Source organism: Pelmatolapia mariae, linkage group LG20 (assembly GCF_036321145.2).
Source record: "Pelmatolapia mariae isolate MD_Pm_ZW linkage group LG20, Pm_UMD_F_2, whole genome shotgun sequence".
Taxonomy (NCBI): Eukaryota; Metazoa; Chordata; class Actinopteri; order Cichliformes; family Cichlidae; genus Pelmatolapia; species Pelmatolapia mariae.
Window position 1 is genome coordinate 3943593 of NC_086244.1, and position 12563 is coordinate 3956155.

Consider the following 12563-nt stretch of genomic DNA (forward strand, 5'->3'; position numbering starts at 1 on the left):
CAGGTGGTGGTATCCTTCATGTGATGGAGCCATTGCAGCAGACCATGATCCAAACAGAGGATGAAAGCGTGGCCCAGGAGGTAATCAGTGCTTGCTGATAAATCCACCAGATCTCCACCTAAGGGCATACCTGCCGCCTCCCAAGTTGTACCCCAAATACTGTACCTCACTACGTCCAACTCACACTTCTTCAGGGTGGCCGTGAACTCCACCTGCCTCAGTGACTTCATGACCATGACAAACCGCTGCACATGCTCCGCCCGGGTGTCATTGTGGATGATAACAGCATCTAGGGAGGCAGCAGCATATGTAGCATGTGGACACAGCACCCAGTCCATGAGGCACTGGAGAGTGGCTGGGGCTCCAAACAAGCCAAACGGAAATGTGACAAATTGGTACAACCTGTATGGAGTGAAGAAAGCCGTTTTTGCCTTAGACTCTGCAGACAAGGGAATCGGCCGGGAGCCCTTGGTTAAATCCAGTGTTGTGAAAAACAGAACAGTGCCTAACCGTTCCAGAAGTTTGTCAACCCAGGGCATGGGAAAAGCATCAAACTGTGACACTTCATTCACCCTGCGATAGTCGACACAGAACATTATAGACCCGTCTTTCTTCACCACAAGAATTATGGGCCTACACCATGCACCGTGTCACTCTTTTATTACTCACAGCTTCAGCATTTCAACTAATTCCCTCTGAACAATTTGCCTTTTATGTTCAGGCAACCTGTAGGGCCGTGAACGCAACGTCACACAAGGGCATGTTTCAAAATGGTGTTCTATGAGATTGGTACGGCCATTCTTATTTGTCTCATTGCTCATTGGTGAACCTGGAAGTTATATTTACAGGTATTACAGGCACTACACTGCAGTGGTTTGTATCATATCTATCTAATAGACTCCAATTTGTTCAAGTAAATGGGGAGTCTTCTTCACACGCTGAGGTTACTTATGGAGTTCCACAGGGTTCAGTGCTAGGACCAATTCTGTTTACATTATACATGCTTCCCATACGCAGTATCATCAGAACACATAGCATACATTTACACTGCTATGCAGATGACACCCAACTCTATCTATCCATGAAGCCAGATAACACACATCAATTAGTTAAACTGCAGCAATGTCTTAAACACATAAAGACCTGGATGACCTTTAATTTTCCTATTTCTAAAGATAAAACTGAGGATATTGTACTTGGTCCAAAAAATTTCTAGAAATATGGTATCTAACCAGATTCTTACTCTGGATGACATTACCTTGGCCTCCAGTAACACTGTGGGGAGCCTTGGAGTCATTTTTGACCAGGACATGTCCTTCAACACACATATTAAACAAATATGTAAGACTGCTTTCTTCCATTTGCGCAACATCTCTAAAATTAGAAATATCCTGTCTCAGAGTGACGCTGAAAAACTAGTTCATGCATTTATTACTTCCAGGCTGGACTACTGTAATTCATTATTATCAGGATGTCCTAAAAACTCGCTGAAAAGCCTTTAGTTAATCCAAAATGCTGCAGCAAGAGTCCTGACAGGGACTAGAAAGAGAGAGCAGATTTCTCCTGTTTTGGCTTCCCTTCATTGGCTTCCTGTTAAATCCAGGATTGAATTCAAAATCCTGCTCCTCGCATACAAGGTCTTAAATAATCAGGCCCCATCTTATCTTAATGACCTTGTAGTACCATATCACCCTATTAGAGCACTTCACTCTCACACTGCAGGCCTACTTGTTGTTCCTAGAGTATTTAAAAGTAGAATGGGAGGCAGAGCCTTCAGTTTTCAGGCCCCTCTTCTGTGGAACCAGCTTCCAGTTTGGATTCAGGAAACAGACACTATGTCTAGTTTAAAGATTAGGCTTAAAACTTTCCTTTTTCCTAAAGCATATGCTGGATCAGGTCACCCTGAATCCCCCCTTATGCTGCAATAGGCGTATACTGTTGGGGGATTCCCATGATGCACTGAGTGTTTCTCGTATTTGGATGAAACTCCAGCATTAAAACTGTTCTTGAGTTCACATCAACCTTTTCAGTACAGTAGACTGTATCATAAACATGAACTTATAGTCTATATACTATATAATGTGAGTAAAAACTAAGCATATCACATTTGTAAACTTGGGTAACTAGGAATGTGACAAAGTGGATGAGCAGTTGCAATGCTCTCCATTTGTCCCATATGCGTTGACCCTTTTTTGCACATTATACACATTATTCTGTTTCTATTTATTCGCTATGATTTGCTATTTGTCAAGTAACATTGCTGCACTCACTATCCCGGGTTTGCTTGTGTAAGCGTTCTGTTGCCAGCAAATCAAACATTCTGCAAATTAAGGCAAATACTCAGTTACATGTTTCTTTGTATTTTGTTATGTTACAGATTAAGTCATTTGTTCATACTTACTTTGTTCTGTCTTTTCAGTCTTCATGAGGGTCAGGCGTGGGGAAACGCCCGCCTAGCATTTCCTCATTTGAAAGTCCTGATGATGTCACACATGACATCAGCAGGTCAAACCAAGTGGAGGGGTTTCTTTTTCCATAGAGATGCTTCCTTTTGTTTGTGTTAAGGTTTAAATGGATTTGTTGAATCTTTTTCCTTTCGTTAATACTGCCATTTAGTTGTTAAATGTGCATATTAGAGGTTCTGTGTCTTTTTAATCATCTGTGTAGAGTTTTAGATCCCTCATTTCGAGTGAGTGGTACTGGCTAGGCTAATTGGAGGGAAATTGATGGCCCTATTTAAAGCCAGTCTGTACTAGATTCAGACAAGAGAGGAGAGGTGAGCTGTGTTACCAGATCCATGGTCTGTTGCGTTTTGTTAATTGAGTTGATCTGGGGGAAGTTTTGTTAAGTTACACATTTGATTAAGTTCACTGTAAATAAATTGCTCACCTCTGGAAACCTGAAATGTCTGCGTAGTCTGCTTCCCTACCACCTTCCTTGACGTTTGAGTCTGACAACTTCACAAGGAATGACCCAAATAACTGATTTTTAATAAAAGAAGTGAATATTGTAAAAGAGAATGTATTTGGAGAATTTTGATCAGAATGGTATAATGAAATATGAGCAATGCAAGCAAATATAAGGAAATACAATTGCCGTTTATTTTTTTAAGGAATATTGCAGTGCTTGGTGCTGAAACTTTGCATACATGTAGTGTGAGTTGCAGAGGAGAGGAATGTGTGGAGAATTTCATGTCAGCTATCAAAGATGATTATTTTTGTAAAAGTTCATTTATTATAATGACCTTGTTGAATTTGAGTAGAAATGTCCTTTAACTTCTCTGGAATCTTGCAGAATTTTGTGATAAAAGTTGGCACCCATGTAGAGAAGGTAACCCAGAGGAGTATTCAACTAACAATTTAATGTCAATTTTTTTTATTAATTTTTTATGTGATGTTAAAATCGACTGAGCATGTTGAATTCGATAAGGAAAGTCATTTAATTTCACTTTCCTTTTTTAAATTTTTGAATATGATGCATTCAGACTGTTCCGGTGCAATGTGTTCATGTGTTTGTATATGTGAGCGCACGTGCATGCGTGTGCGCGAATCTATTTTTGCGATCAGCAATGAAGGAGAATAGGAGCTCCCGTAAAGCCTAGTGTAGAAGTGCAAGAACCTTTATGCGGCGGGTAAGAGGCTCACAAATGACGGCTCAGTTGACCGAGGTTCTTATTCGAGGGCTCACATCGTCACGTGCAATGTTCCCTCTAATTTTTCATGTGTCTGAGCGAACACACAAACTCCCTGAGCGATCTCGTGGACCACTGTGAGCGACATTAGATGTGTGCACTGTGGTCACGCCAGTGTCGAATCCATCCAAGTTACATGGTTTATTAAAATAATCAAATTACAGCATTTACATTTCTGTTCGACTACGTTTAATTAACTGCTTTAGCCCACTTACAATGAAAATTTAAAAAAAAAATCTTGTTCATGACCTGTGTAGTATCTTAACACTATTGGAAGTAAAAATAACTTGAACTCCAATTTGGAAAACGCAACTTTCTTTTTTTTAATAAAACTCTGACTCCTGTAACTCTTTGTCTGCAAAATACAGTAAATAATGACCAATGTTGAGCAATTAATTATATAGTTACTTCTTCAAAAAAGTTACTGAGTTTTGCAAACAACAAAGTGTTTTGCAGCTGTTTACCTAACAAATGCAGCCAAGGCGTTTTTTTAAATAAACATTTCAAACTATTTACAGAACAATCAGCTGTTCTGCATCAAATCTGATGCCACACAAATTATTTGTGCCACTCCAAAAAATAATTTCTGTCCACTATGAGATAAAGGAGAACAACAGCCTGATACCTGCAGGCCTGACAACAGGAGATGTATCACTCCTGTAACACCTGTAACATTCAGCAGTCGCCTCATTGTTCTGACACACACAACAAGGGTGGGGTGTTTTGGTTTCGTCTCTGCTCACAGGTGGAGAGCGCTTTCGAGCGTTTTCCTTATAAAACGCCGTTTTTTACCGTTTCTTCCCGCAGTAAATATAAACAATGATAGTATTCAGGAAGAAAACCAAACATTGCACATTTTTTTTTATCATAACTCTGGTTTTACGTGGCCTATCAACACAATTTAAAAACTGGTATAAAGTCCACACTTTTTCCGTCAATTGTTCCGTCTGTCCTGCTCACATCTCCAATGGTTGTACACGTTGTCATTAACGTGGCTTCACTCCACATCAGCCACGCCGCTTTGCTAGCTAAAACACCGGTGTCGGCACATATTTACTTTAATTTCAATTCAGGTTAGAATTTTTTTGTGTGCGCAACGCAGAGACCGTGCCAACAGTGCGCAATTGCGCACGTGCCCAGCTTAGATGGAACATTGGTCACGTGGACTGGAGGACTTGCTCATTTCACAGCTGCAATTGGATTGAGATATCAAGCAGAATTTCAAAGAGACTGTGATACTCGGTGTAATTTTACAGGTCAGAAGCTGCAGCCTCAGCAGGCACCTAACTGCTCAAGATGTTTAAAAAAGTCCTGCAATATGTGCTGACTGAAAAAATCGGTACCTTCGTGACAGTTGTCGGGATGATCACTGTCACTTTTTATCTGCAGACTAAGACGTGCCCTTGCACAGGGCGCACTTTTAAATGCAATGAAATCATCGTCGTGCCTGTTTTTTTAGTGTTTTTCCTGGTGCTCCTGATAGACCAGACATTTCGGAGCACAGCGGAACATGCATCCACGTTTTTGTGCCTTGTAGTCAAGCGCGTAATCAGAGCGTTTCTAATCAGTCTGCTGTGGATTGTAGCATTGTTGCTTGTCACGGACTGGTATGGTTGCTGTAACACTGATGAAAACACCAGCAAGCTGTTCTGCAAATCTGAGAACCTCACAACTGAACAACACGCTCGAAAAGCTGAAGTGGAAATCAAGTCAAGGGTGAGGACTTTCTTGCTGTATGCTTATTCTGCTTTTTTTTTATGAAATTATGGCAAACACACATTAATGCTGTTATGTTTTGTATATTTGTTGCTTCCTTTTCAGCTTGCTGCTTACTCTCTGCTCCTGGGCATGACTCTTGCAGCTTTCTTCATGACTTGGAGTGGATGGAGAAAATGGTTTGTAAAAAAATTCAGTTGTTGCAACAAGAAAACTTTTTACTACAAACTGATTTTGGAAGAAGAGAAAAAAGTTCTGGAGGAGCTTTTGAGGAAAGAAGCAAATGAGACTTTGACTAAAGAAATTATGAGCAACATAAAAAGGAAAGACTGGGACGGCTGTTTTAATGTTGCTCAACAAATGATCAATAAAGCAAAACATCAAAAACCAGAAGCAACCAACCAGCAGATCAACTGGATCAGTGAGGGGAGCTCCAACAGAGGGGGACAGCATCATCAAGCAGCAGCACATCAGCAGGTAAAGTGCTGTGTTATTTACATGCCAGATGTTACAGCTGCCAGACAGGGGCGGATCTAGAGAAATTTTCTTAGGGTGGCATGAGGGTGGCAAAGAAATCAAATGGGGTGGCAAAATCAAATAAATAATCAAATCATAATTACACACTTTAGTTACATAAAACATGTGAGTTTTGATGTTATGTACTGTATAACCTGTATAATAAATAAATATGTAGCCCAATAAGTATAAAATCCAGAAAGCTACACAACATGGGGCGGTTCATTTACAAACACAAGTCTAACTTAAGTTTCACATTGTTTTTTGTTAGAAAACAATCACATTGTTACATGCTTAAATTACACAAAATGTCAGAAATCTGCACTGTCATGAACAAAAATTTAAACCTAATTTTTCATGATTTGTTGGATTAACCCTCTGAGGTCTGAAATACAACTGCCTGTTTTTGATTCCTTTTGAGTTTGTTTGTATTTCACCCTCAAATTGTTTCATTTTATTTTTTCCCCTTGCCTTGTTTGGTATCATTCTTTTCAGCTCAACTGAATTTTGTTGTTTTTTTCACTGACATACTGCATTAGTACTACTATTACTATTAATAGTACTATTACTAAATTACTGAAATCACACAAAGAACTTAAAATTCTAGTAGTATTTTTTACTGTAAAAAACCCCCACACAGAAATTTTTATAACTTGAAGTGCAAATATAAATAAAAATATTACTAAAATTAAAATTTTAGAACAATCAGGTTTCGCAATAAGATGCCCCACAAATGGTGTGTGCCAGTTAAAAAAAAAGTTTGTCCACCAAAAGACAGAACAGTGCAGGGATAAACCTGCAGGCCTGACAGCAGGAGGTGTATCACTCCGCTGGTTTTCTACTTAGTGACAGTGTTTACACCGATGTGCCTTTGTGACATTCATTAGTGCCCTCACTGACACACAAAACAAAACGACTAACCAACAGAACAGCTACACAAGACAACACAATACACTAAGTATACACTCCACACTAAGCGTCACAAATCTTCCACATCTAAAAATGCTCTCTCTCTCTCTCACTCGCTTGCTCTGACTCGCTGCCGTTACCGTCACTCCCAGAACTTTTCCCTCTTCCTAAACAACCAAATCCCACAACATGTTGACTTTTTTTTTAATTGGTCGACATGGTGCATTTTTCCACCGATAGGAAAGCGGTGGCTTTTTTTCCTTTCTTTACTGTTTTTGCGCCGTCCTTAGAAAACCCTTACAACACACACACACAAAAACGTGACGACAGTATTTAGTAAAAAGCATGGCTTATATATATTATCATAACTCTGGATTTACTGGCCTGTAATTAAAATTTTAAAACTTTGAAGTCCGAACTTTCAATGTGGGCTGAAATAGAGACTGCTATGGGCTGAACCATTTGTTAATGGTGGAGGGAGGGAACACTATCCAATATATTCAGTTTTAGCATTTATATTCACTGTTGACTGTAACTACGCTCAAACTGTTAATGCTATCTTATCTTAATAAACAACACTGTCTTATGCAAAACTGGGGTGGCACTTGGGGTGGCAAGGGGTCATTTTAGGGTGGCACATGCCACCCTTCTAGATCCGCCCCTGCTGCCAGACTCTGTCAGTCTAAATTAATGAAACTACTTTTTTGTTGCATTCTGACCTGCGCAGTCATCCAGGTCACCATCATATGAATCCAACTCTACTCACTATTAAAAGCATTAACATATGTTGTTGTTGTTGTTTAGTTAACTATGAAACCAAAAAGACACAGATTGCTATGCTGGATGTTCTTCCTGATGTAACTCTCTGATTAATCTGGGCTTCACAGTCACCCAGGTCACCATCATATGAGTGCAGTTATTAACTATGAATAATTTTAACATATGTTCTTGTAGTTTAATTAACTATAAAACCAAAAAGACATTTTTGTGCAGAAACAGGATAGCTATCTTAAGCTGCTCCCTTATTTCAACAGATGTTTCTAATTTAACTGACACAGACTACTATGCTGGATGCTCTTCATGATGTAACTCTCTGATTAATCTGGGCTTGAGACCATCATTAGAGCACTCTGTGTTTTCTTCCTGGTTGCAAATATGATCTATGTTAGTTCTAACTACTAACACTGTGCAGAAATAGAATGAAAAGTGAATAATTAGTGCATATATATATAATGTTTTTTCTATCAGAGTTAACTTTTTTACTAATTGATAAAAATCTTTTGCAGGCACAAATCTATGAACTTGATGCTGTGGCACAAGGTAAACACACCAACACTCCTTAATCCAGTCTTTAAGTGATGACGTGCTGAATCCTGCTTCCGGGCCCAAACTACCCTGCGTTTAATAAGACTATTGTGCTTTAAACATGTTTTAAGCTTTGTAACTGGTTCTATTTCATCTCAACAAGCCCCTAAAAACAGTCAGTGATCACTGTCGGCCTCTCTCGGTTTTTATTATCGCTAATCATTTTAAAACTCCGTTTTTAAACCTTACGATGTAACTACAGCCCAGCCCATGCAGCAGTATATTAATGACTAACCTCGTATTGTGGATGGATTATCTCAGTTGTTCTCCTGACTGAAGTTTGGTCCGTTTACAGCATCCTGCCATGCGATTGCATTTGTTCCTAACCACAGAGAACCCTCACGTTAATTTTTATTGAGTGGAAAAGAAAGTTTGTTCGTCCTCCAGCTTCACTGTGCTGATGTTATGCTAACATAGCTGTGTCGCTAGCGATCATGTAGCACATCATTATATACCAGGTAGTCCAACTTCAGTAACCCTACAAACGTCACTGCTGTTTAGTTTTCTGTCTTCATTTATGTTGGAAGTGATAGTAGAGCTAACTTAACTTTTACTGTGATAATACTAAAAACTGTCACTGATGTGAGGATGGTGGTCTGCATAATTACCACTAGAGGTCTCTGTGTTTTCATGTTGTCACTGACACTACGTCCACACGTACACGGGTATTTTTGAAAACGGAGATTTTCCGTTTTCGTTTTAAAAAATAATCCCGTCCACACGTAAACGCAGAAATGAAGGAAAACGCTGCTAGGAACATGCCAAAGCAACAGGTGGCGATATATTCCTAACCGTGTAGAAATGTTGGCCAATCAGAAGTGTAGAAGCCTCGGTGGGAAATAGTAAACAAAGCTGGGGCATAGAAGCAGAACCGAGTGGTATGTGTGGAGGGACAGTAATTGTGTGTGTATATGTAAGCATTTAAACACTGCAGAGAGTACAATTAACAGTAACAGTATTGTAGAAATTCATTTCACCGAAACAATAACGCGGCGCACAGTGTGACGTCAAAAAAGGCGCACACCTTTAACGCTGCGTTTTCTCAGTTTTTCTCGTCCACACGTAAATGCAAAAACTGAGTTTTCGAAAATATCCACCCTGGCAGGCGTTTTTAGAAATCTCCGTTTTCAGTGACCAAAAATGCCGTTTACGTGTGGATGAAAGGTGCAAACGCATAGCAAAATCTGCATTTTCAAAAATACCCGGGTACGTGTGGACGTAGCCTGAGACTCTTATATTGAGGTCTTGCTTTGGCTCAGCTCCATGCAAAGCCTCATTTTTTCATCTACAAAGCGAGCATAAAGACCCTAAATTTATAAATTTCGTCAGGAGCTGTGACTCAGTTTAGATGTATTGAAATTGGTCCAGCCCAGAGTCCATCATGACCAATTGGCAAATCCACCACCTTGCATTTTTACAAAAACAAACATAAAAATGAAAAATCACCATCGGGTATACCGGGCAAATGCCTGATGGCCAGTCCAGCTGTGTAGTCAGCTGGTGGGTAACGGGCATCTCAGAAAATGTTAGAGCACATTTACAAATATGTGATGTCTTGATAAATCGAGCAGGTATTTGAAGTTTACACTGCAACATTCTCGCCTGAAAATCTTAAACGTTTATTTTGTGATCCAGAAATAGTAATATTTTAATACTCCGCCACTCTGCGTCCCTCTGCAACTGCCTCGTTTAAATTTTGGCCGAAATGCATTCTGGGATATTTGCCTGGGTTTGGCTACAGTAGCTAGCAAGCTGATTGGAGACCAAAACAGCCAATCAGAATTTTTGTATCCAAGTCTGTGATTGGTTGGTTTTGTGGCACACTTATAACGGTGTACAGAGAGTCGAGCGCGCATGAAGCAGAGATGTTGTGAGTAGTGATGTGCGATACCAATGATTTCCTTTCTGATCCGATACCAAGTAAAATTCAGGGTGGTATCGACAATACTGATCTGATACTGATACTCTGTATAAAAACTTAATGTTTCATTGTGTTTCATAATACAATATATAATTGTATTATGTAATTGTAATAATAATATAATAATATAGCTTCATAATGATTACAGGACATCAGACTACTTGTTCTTATTGCTTAATAATGCAGAATTATCATATAGCACACAACTTCAGGTTTTTTATTTCTATTTGAGCATGTTGCCTGCCTGCAGCACTAAAGGACTCCGTGACAGTGTTGCCAACTTAGCGACTTTGTCGCTATATTTAGCGAGTTTTCAGACCCCCTAGCGACTTTTTTTCTAAAAAAAGTCGCTAAAAAAAGACGTGAAAGCATGTATCGCTTTTACTCTCAACAAGCAGCGGGTGCTGCAACGCAGTCAGTTCTTCTTTTACTCTTATGCTGTTTTGTGGATCACAAGGTTTAAAACTACTTATAAACACACACACACACAAAGTAACTCCACCAGAGTGCCTATTTCGGGTCACTTTTGCCGGTCCAAGCCCGGGTAAAGGAGCAGGGTTGGAATTGTGACATTAAAAAAACAATAATTGCTAAAAGAAATTTAATTTGTAGTTCTAAATAAACTCTAAATGCATTTAGGACGGTTTTTTACTCACTTTATGTCTCTTCCACGATGTTATTTCTCTCTCCAACAACATAGGTTACAATTATATTAGCATGACCAATTATGCAAATTAGGTGATGATGTCATTTAGCAACTTCTAGCGACTTTTAGGACAACCAATAGCGATTTTCCTTACTGAGGAGTTGGCAACACTGCTCCGTGAGAGACGTCTGTCTCGCCCTAGCAGCACCTGTCCCTCTCCTCCTCTTCAGTTCGCCTCAACATATGCTCGTCATATTCTGTGATATGATTTACTCTGAGGTGTTTGACGAGGTTAATGGTGTTGCCACAACACTTCCCTGTCTTGCCACATGTATCGCAAACCGCGTCTTGGCTGTTTGTGGAGGTAAAATACGTCCACACATGACTCCGCTCACTCAGCCATTGTTGTGAGTGCGCACGCCAAGGGGCTGCGACACATTTATACAGCTGTATTTCGCATATGACTATGAAAGGCGTAAGAGGAAGTAGTTCCTTCCAATTTAGATGATCCGAATGATATAGTTTCTTTCCACTGTGTTCCTGTTAATGAAAAACTACAAATTTATCCCAAAGTACTAAAATATCGATATTTTAATATGAACATCGATTCTAGAACATAAATTACTGGTATCGGAAGAATCGATATTTCAATACCGATCCACCACTAGTTGTGAGCGCGAACGACACACTGAGAGCAGGTCCGCAAATGTCTGTGAGCACACATTCCTTACTCTTCATACTCACAGTATGGTTCAGGACAGTTTGGACCCAGGCAAAGAATTCCTTCATAATGAGTGTCTACAACTAACTTTTAGACTGACATCTGGATAGTTCTATACAAGCTCAGACACCTCTCATCACATGTGCACTCTAACTGATTAATCTTTACATCCTTTAAAAACTTTCTGCATTTTCTTCAGCTACACCCGAAACAGTTACTACAGTTGAAGTCTGACCATTAACAGTAACTCAGTAAAACATCTCTATAGCAGAGATGTTGTAAGACAGCCGTCATATATCAGTCACGCAGAAATGAGATCATCCATGTACTTAACTCAGCATGCTTCCTGGAACAGGGTCCAGAAGTACACAGTTCAAAGTTAAACAGTCAAACCATTTCCAGTATATCTTTGTTTTATGTTCATTTCTTGGATTTTCATTTTTCAAGTCTCGTTTATTTTTATTCAGTTAAACAGTTCATTTTAGTTTTCACTACTTTTTTAAATGTAATAATTTTGCTCTGTACAGACACAGTTCTTTGTTTTCTGACAAAAATATTTTTCTGCCCTGTAGAAAACAAAGACACCATGCCATTATTTGAGGAATCCGCCTGAAAGAACATCAAGGTCCGCAGCTCCAGAAACAACGCAAGTGACCACAGACAAGTTATACACCTTGACAGGCGATGTGAGGTGTAGAGGGAAAGAGAGGTCAGATAAAAGGTCTTAATATCCACCCTTATGTGATTATAAATGGATTGAGATGAAATCTGTAAGAGTTTTTGGAAAGGGAAGCAGGAGACTGTTGTTGTAGAGTGGATTGAGGAGAAAGGAGTCTGGAGCTGTTTTGTTTTTTTTTTTTTTTTGTTGTTTTTTGGGGGGGGGGGGGGGGTTAAAATTACTATGCCAACTCCTTTTAGTTTGTAAATATTGGCTATATTGTATGGAGAGTTCTTATTTTATTCTTACTTTACTTCGCAAATTTATTTGAATTAGGCTATCCAATTAGGATAAATTTCTTGTTGTTGGTTGTAAAGATCTGGATGGATATTTTATTCTTTATTTTATTTTTATTTTTTG

General features: G+C 39.3%; 1 long non-coding RNA gene across 1 annotated transcript; it reads left to right on the forward strand.

The window, feature by feature from the left end:
* The first annotated feature begins 5524 nt into the window (after positions 1-5524).
* Positions 5525-12312, forward strand: LOC134619502 (uncharacterized). The gene is made up of 3 exons (XR_010573387.1): positions 5525-5884; positions 8119-8152; positions 12058-12312. It is a non-coding gene; the product is annotated as an uncharacterized LOC134619502 (long non-coding RNA).
* The last annotated feature ends 251 nt before the right edge of the window (positions 12313-12563 follow it).